The sequence below is a fragment of the Rhipicephalus microplus genome, chromosome 3 (genome assembly GCF_043290135.1).
Source record: "Rhipicephalus microplus isolate Deutch F79 chromosome 3, USDA_Rmic, whole genome shotgun sequence".
Lineage (NCBI taxonomy): Eukaryota > Metazoa > Arthropoda > Arachnida > Ixodida > Ixodidae > Rhipicephalus > Rhipicephalus microplus.
In genome coordinates, this window is record NC_134702.1 from 186108407 (window position 1) to 186116425 (window position 8019).

The following is an 8019-nucleotide window of genomic DNA, read 5'->3' on the forward strand; positions in this document are numbered from 1 at the left end:
GCTTTTAATGATGTTGGCACACCTCATTCAAATAAATCATGTCGTGTTTATGCTCGCATTTCATTGCTGCTGCGCTTTTTTAGGGGCGAAGCTCCTTAGGGCGTGGGCTGTGCGTCCCCTGTAGGCTGTATGTAGCCACCTCTAGTTTAGTTCTTGCAGTGTTCACTAGATGGCGGTACCGTCTCCTGTATGTAGCCACCTCTAGTTTAGTTCTTGAGGTGTTCACTAGATGGCGGTACCATCCCCTGTATGTAGCCACCTCTAGTTTAGTTCTTGCAGTGTTCACTAGATGGCGGTACCGTTTCCTGTATGTAGCCACCTCTCGTTTAGTTCTTGTAGTGTTTACTAGATGGTGGTACTTGTAGCTGATGATGAAAAGATGCAAGATGTTATAAACTAGAAAGCGGTACTTGTAGTTGAGGAAAGACGCGAGATCTTATAAAATAGGAATGATGTCACATATGGCGCGTGTCATTGGTTGAAGGCAATCGTTCGATTTAGTGCGGCGACGTACGCTAGGGGGAGCGATGTAATAAAATCGAGTGGGCAAAATGTACAGAGGATTCATGATTTACCAGGTTTACCTCCGGAGCTTCGCCCACTCATCATCATTCACTTCGTGGATATGGCGGCACTTTTTTGTTTCTTATTGCAGGGACACTTACAAAAAATTCCTGGCTTCATTATTTTTTCACAATACCGAAGCCCAGCTCTGACCACGAGAACACGCTTGGTAAGCGAGAAAACGTGGAAGAACAGAATGAAAGAGGTGACGTGACACTGAAGTTCCCGCACAATGTTGCAGTAGTCGAAAAGATTGTTGGACTTTATTAGGGCCTACATTGTTCTTAATCAGCGAAAATTATGTATATCGTCCTCAAAGGGGGCCGAGAGGCTTGACCTACTATGTTTGAGGAAATTGTCTAGAGCAAATAGAGCCTAATTTAGCAGAAAAAAAGAAAGTGAAATCTGTGACGTCCCGCCAACAATACTGTGCAAAAATTTTAGCGTGAAGGTTGGAAATGAAACATTCACTCTCATTGTCTCTTTTTATAGTAAACCCATTTAGGGAGAGTAACGACAGTACCATTTTGAAAAAAAAAGAATAGTTTCTCAGACTAAATGATCTATTCATCTGAGATGAATTCACAAGATTGGTACACGAGAAAAGAAGAACATTCATAATTTTCTTTACTATCGTTTCATCTTAAATCCATTGAATATAGAAAGTAAGTGACTAAATTATATTACGTTTAGGGCGCTTGTACATACTGAACGTAAAGTAGATATTGTTTTTGCTAGATGCATTGTGATATTGCAACATTGAAGTCAGAAAGTACAGGAGCAATAAGCTATACATCAACCGTTTCTTTTTTTGCCGCGCAGACAAAATCTTCTCAGATGGCTTTACCTAATGCCAGTCGAGCTTCAGATGGTGATACCCATTTGAATGCGAACTGTTGATATTCATTTTGTTACGGACGTCCATTTATGTCGACTTCAAACCGGAATGTGCACTGCGCATCAGAGCTAGAAACTTGAGCGTAGTATGAGCTCAGACGGCGGGCAGCATGAGAAAGAAGCCAGCGACTCCGCTGCCAACATGCTCGAAACTTCACCACTTCGTATTTGCAGGCAGGCCACGTAATATCTTTGCGTTCCCTCGATGTACACCAACCTGCTAGTGTGGAGATTGAAGCCGCGTGCATCGACTGAAGTAACAGAAAAGCTGAGAAACAATGTGTATTTCTGTAAGTAATTACAGAATGGTTAGAATTAGAATGAGCTGAGCTAGTTGGTACGCATTAATTGTTTATATTGCGCCCTTGTGCGCTCCTTCAGTTCTTAGTATAGGCGTTTGCAGTGTCCCGACTTCCATCTTGTGACCATGTTTACATGCCCTGTTCCTTAAAAAATATTACTGGATGCACCAGAACAGAAGTTTTAAAGTAGCTAGAAAGAAGCAATGGCACCAACCTCAAAATTCTGCGGCCAGACAGGCTCGTGAGGTAGCCACCAACGGCAACCCTGTTTCCTACAGTATTCTGTCGTTATTTGTATTCAGGGTCTTCGGCTCACCGCCGTCGCTTTGCAGCAATTTGTTGGGCTGCGAAGCCCAACAAATTTGTGGACTTAGTGGCGTATCTTTTGTGGACGTAGTGGCGAATAGTGGGGCATATACAAATAATATGGTACTCACCTGTTTACCATGCTAATTTACTTGTAGGCCGCACAGACTTGAGTGGCACATAGCAGTTTGTTGGGCTAACTGCTGACCTCATTTTAGTGGAACAGTGGTGGCGTTTACCCAATTTGTGTGGGGCACCCGTTTATGATGAGATTAGGATAGCTTGGGGGATAGGCCGCACATGTCTGATAGGTCGCATCAGTCACAGCTAGCCTAAACAGATTTGCTGTTAAAAAATGTTGCAGTATAGAGTGCTTGGCCCATTCTTCGAAAACTTGCGTAATAACACTACTATAAGTATGCACTTTATTTCACCTAACCCTGACCTCTATTTGAACAAATATAAATAATTATCTTCACTCACTTCCAAGTGTGCATTGAATGCACCCTTGGAAGTCCAATTCACTAGAAAGGTGAGTGCCAAGACACCACAAACAGGCTCCGGTGGCATCAAAAAGCAAGAAAGTTTCCACAAACCACCATGTCGCTTTGACTTACCTGAATCCGCCAGTGGTGTTGTGAAATGCGCCAGGTCACGAAGTTGATATTTCACAAGCTTTTTGCCCACACCAGCGAAACGGGCCATTACCTTAATGACTGCAAAAAATGAACGTAAATCGCTAGTATCAATATCACGGAAAGCAGGCGTCTTGAAGTTCACAATACGAACAACATTAATAGCTACGTTAGACCTGTATTCGTGCATGTCCTTAAAAAATGGACCTGACCAGCTATTATGCCCACAAATTAACACCTTTTCAAAACATTTTCTTGTGTGACTGAACGAACAGTGATACGAGAGACGCATACGCATGGAAACAGTTGGGTTGGTGCATTCGGATTTTCATGACGTCAATTTTTCACGACACTGCATACAAAAATAAGAGAAAATTCATTTCACAGATCATGATAGCCACGCCCCTGTTTTGATAATAATATCGTCTATTGCTTTCGACTCCAGATTGGTCGACATTTTTCGAAAAATCCTCATCAAAAGAAAAAAAAATCTTTTCAGTTTATTGCTGCTTTGAGTGGCACCATAAAGAAAAGCGGCGTCAGCAAGGGAAGACTGAGGAGAGTAGGCGTAATCTACAGAATACAACTTTAGGTCTTAAAGCATCTCCTACACCTGACCCACACAGAAATAGCACCAACACACATGTTGGAGCAGTGCGATACGCGACTGGCCAGCTCTGGCTTGGTCGACGTGCAAGCGCTAATCAACTAGGTTGAATCGGCGGCTATGGCTAGTGGGGTTCTTGACTAAGGCTGTGCCATCAAAATTATTTGTTCTAATCAAGTTTTTTCTTCTTCTTCAGGCCTTGAGGGACGCAAAAGTTTCTACACAGACATGTGGCAAGCCGTAGTTTTATGTCCAGTGCCAAAGGCGGCACAGAACAACCCTTGCTTTTAATAAGCCTTCAAGCCGTTTCAACTCCTTCACAAAACCTGGTATGCACCCACTACGTGCGCACGATGTGCAGTATCCAATATGGTACAACATTGCTTGATCTAGTAATGTCAATGAAGCAACGAAAGACACTCCTCCTTAGTTTCATCCATTCCAATCTCTGGAGGCAGCCTAACAATATAGGTGCTAAATAAATAGCGATATCGACATTTTTTTGCAAACGAATTAGGAATAGTCCTAATAAATGATTACTAAGTTCTAAGTCACTGTTCAGAGGTCATAAAAAGCCACGCATCTCAATACATTGGAATGAATGTTAAAAACCGGAAGGCTTTCGCCTTATGAGGAAATAGGGAGAAAATGTGGGACTAGGCATGTGTGAAGCTTCGCTTGCAGAAAATCGTCTTCAATGCGTCTCCCTCTCAGATTATTCCAAATCCTATAGCTTCACCCGCACTTTTGACATTGCCATCACCTCTCTCCCATCGGCGACTTGAGTAGTCGAGTGTCAGTGAAATTACCGCTTGCTGTAACTAAAAGCAGCATGACCCACCCTGACGATGGAACCAATTATAGAATTTTCGGCGTCACAACATCACCAACGCCAACTGTATACGACACGAGTTCCTTGGAGGGTGCTGCTTAAATAGTCCCTTCATGACTCCGAGTTCTGAGACAAGAGAGTGGTTTCTTTCTCACCACTGCTACCGTCTCAACAAATGATGTCAATTTATAGTCGCCTATTTCTTCATAAAAGACGTGGAAAACATCAGCACTTAGCCTGGAGCCAATCAGGATTATGCGCTTTTTGGCTACACGTGGTCATCTGCGCTATAGAAGGCTTGCACCGACATCACTGAAACGCCATGTTGCAGCACCAACACGTGGGGACGCGACATTTCCGATGTGACATTATAATTAAAAAAACACCACATGCCGGTTTTTTTTTCATTATTCATGCAAACGGACGTTCTTGCCACGTTGTTTTCACACAGAAGAAACTTGTATGTCATCAAAGCTGCCATCGTGGAGCACCACTTTCTTTCTGAAACGCCGTACGTGACGTCACCTGCAAGCCATCTATATGTAGCTGTGTCAAAAGCACGCAAAACGAAGGTGAATCTATTCATTGCGCAAGATAGCCATGCGATACGAGACAGGAAGGATGTGCGACCCCATGGCAGAGCACGGTGTAAAGCAATTATAGACGATATCCGTCGTATGAACAACGAAACCAGGACTTTTTTCTTCATGACGTCACATGAAGAGACTCCTGCTGGCATCACGAATTACCGGAAAGGGGGAAAACGCCAGAAATTATCAGTGCTCGTTTGTAGCATAAATTTTTGTTTTCGGGTTCCTTAACACTGTTTGTCCCGCCGCGGTGGTCTAGTGGCTATGGTACTTGGCTGCTGACCAGCAGGTCGCGGGTTCGCATCAAGGCTGCGGCGGCTGCAATTCCGATGGAGGCGGAAATGTTGTAGGCCCGTGTGCTGAGATTTGGGTGCACGTTGAAGAACCCCAGGTGGTTGAAATTTCCGGAGCCCTCCACTACGGCGTCTCTCATAATCAAATGGTGGTTTTGGGACGTTAAACCTTACTCATCAATCAATCAATCTTAACACTCTCGCATTATTGAACGCAGTAAGTGACAATATCATATGTAAAGGAGGGGGTGAGTATGAAGATTCGTTCATTGATCAAGACCGGAGGTGAAAACAAAACAGACGTTTTGGAACCCATACAGATTCCTTGATCACACTAACTGTTGAAGAGCCGTAAGTAGCTTTTTATTGTAAAATGTGACATGACGAACAGGTGTAGCTGGCCGACACATAGCCATTTCTCCTGACTATTGCGTCAGTATTTTTTTGTGTATTGTGAAAATTTCCTTGCTCCTTTTGTCGTCACTTGAGCAAATAAGTGTGCCTTGCCCGCGCCACTTATTATGAAACGACAGATTGCTTGTGGCAGGCTAGTTGGCACGAAATAAAGTTCTGGTAATGTCCGGTATGCGCCGCTTTTCTGTGCGGAGTAAACCAAAAGCTAGTTCGGGTACGACTCCCCAGGATGTCGAGAAAAGGAAGGCTGCTGTCACGCTGACAACCTCTGGTGAACAGTATGGCGACTTTTATCGAGTCATTTTGGAGACGCGCCGGTGTCCCATTTGTTCCCGAGATGAGAGAAACTCTAAGCCGTATATTCGCAAGGTATGAAAATCATTTTTAGAACATATTCCGTTCAACAATTGAGCAATGAGCTTGTGAACTTGAAATATCGCTTGGATAGCAAAATGTACCCCTGTGTCGTCTACAAGATACGATGCGGACACTAGCGTCAATTACATCAGCGAAATTGGCAACTTCATCAGGCGATCAAGCGAACACCAAAGGGAGGCCGGTAGCAACAAAAAAATCTTCTAACGCCGTTGGTGAGCGCACTAACAGGAAGCAATGGAAGGAATAATGCTTTGTGCGTCATTACTTCGATTGGGATAACGCCGCTATCGTAGCCAAGAAAAAGAATTCGACGACAATACTTTTGCAATCTGTGTTTGTTCAGACCACCGAGGACGTCGTTGACAGGACAGTTGGCAATCTACCGGCTAGCTACAGACGCTTCTAACCTCACATTTCAGAATGAAAAGCGACTTAGGGCTCTTGCCTGCACAGTGTGATCAAGGGACCCGTACGGGTTCCCAAACGTCTCTGTGTTTTCAATTGGTCTTTGTCAGTAACCGCATCTTGATCCTCATCGTAATAAATGACTAGACAAACTTCCATTGAACTATAGACTACAAGCGGGAGGATGAGCAACCCACCCTCTCAATATACCCCGTCTCACCTTGATCGTCCAGTGCGAACGTATTACTGAACATTGTCTTCAACTCTTTCCTGTCCGTTGTGTACAGGCTCAAGTAGGACAAATAATGCCTTTGCAGGGCCCGGTTTCCTTCTTTTTCGACTCGTTTTCTCAATTCCAACCAACGTTCGTCCATCTTGCTCAAAGTAAGCTGCGGTTACAAATAAGTAAAATGATGGACCACTCCTATGCACATGTGAAGTTGCCAGTCAACACAGATATATCTTAAGAACTTTTTCACGTGGTAAAACTGTGGACAGGACGTGGCGTAGGCCTTCGTAGTAAAGAATATTACGCACCTAAAATTTGTAGGATGTCATATAGAGTTCTTGAAAAAGCGTGCACATTCATCTAAACAGTAATGTTGATATGATGCTGACGTATTCAGCGTAGATAATTTCACTCTGTGGTTGTAAATAAGAATAGTATTTTGTTCATAAACGTATAAAATACTTTACATCATAAATTCGCTTCATTTGCAGTCGGCTATGTGGTGTAAGAGACATAGCTTGCAAAACATCCTATGTAAGGTTGAATGTTTAAAAGCTAATTTCTGACCTGATTCGATGCTCCCAAAGCGCTGCTTTCAAGATAGTCTTTAGACCAGAAGGACTTAGCCATGTCTACATGTGAAGTGCTTGACGTTTCTCGTTAAGAGCCCTTTGCATGTTTTCCTTCGGTTGCTTCTGCTTGTTATTGTCATTGATTTGCATGTCTCGTGATGAAAATCAGAACACTCGCGAACGTGAAAAATGCAGGGCCTGAGCCCATGCTTGTGTTGTCTTCGTTTGTCCTGTCTTCGCGCTGTTCTTTCAAGCTCAAACTTTGCAAACGTTTTCTTATTTTATATAGTGCGTTCAGTTCTGTGTAAGCTATGTGGAAGCCACGCAACGATATAGATTGCTCACGTGCGCGTGTTTCTAATTTCGAATACAATATAAGACGTCATCGATTGTATTCCATCTTTATTTTTTCTATGATGTGCTGCTGCGCCATTCTTTGTTCTAAAATACAATGAATCTGCAACTTTTTGCATTACTTTTCGGAAAGATAGTGGGTTAAATGGATATTCACATTTCTCTCTGTAATTGCGACTAAACTGAACAAGTTCAAATACACCGGGTCCACGACATCGTTTGAGGGGCTAATGTTCGATGGGGTATCTATAAATTGTCCATCAGCATATATGTGCATGAATTGCATCCAAAATATAATGCTACGGGCGTTTCTTATTTACTCTTATCTTTCATTCGGTCTTCACTCACAAAGCCTGTGTGAAATGCTCAGCACAAACCATGCCTGACTGTTATAGAAGGTTCATGATTATTGTAGATTGTTCTGTTAAGACTGCACGCAAGACTTCAACAGTCGAGATTATTATACAGAGCTTGCACGAAGACTAGCGCTAAGGCTGGAGTATTCGATGGCATATGTGTAAATACCGACGCGCTTCCCCGCTTGTCTGTCGATCGAGGGCCGACGCTCTGCTTACCGCTAGAAGTGCAAGTGTCTTGCTGTAATCTTACTTTCCTTTTACGTGGCCACAAGTTCGGCCGAA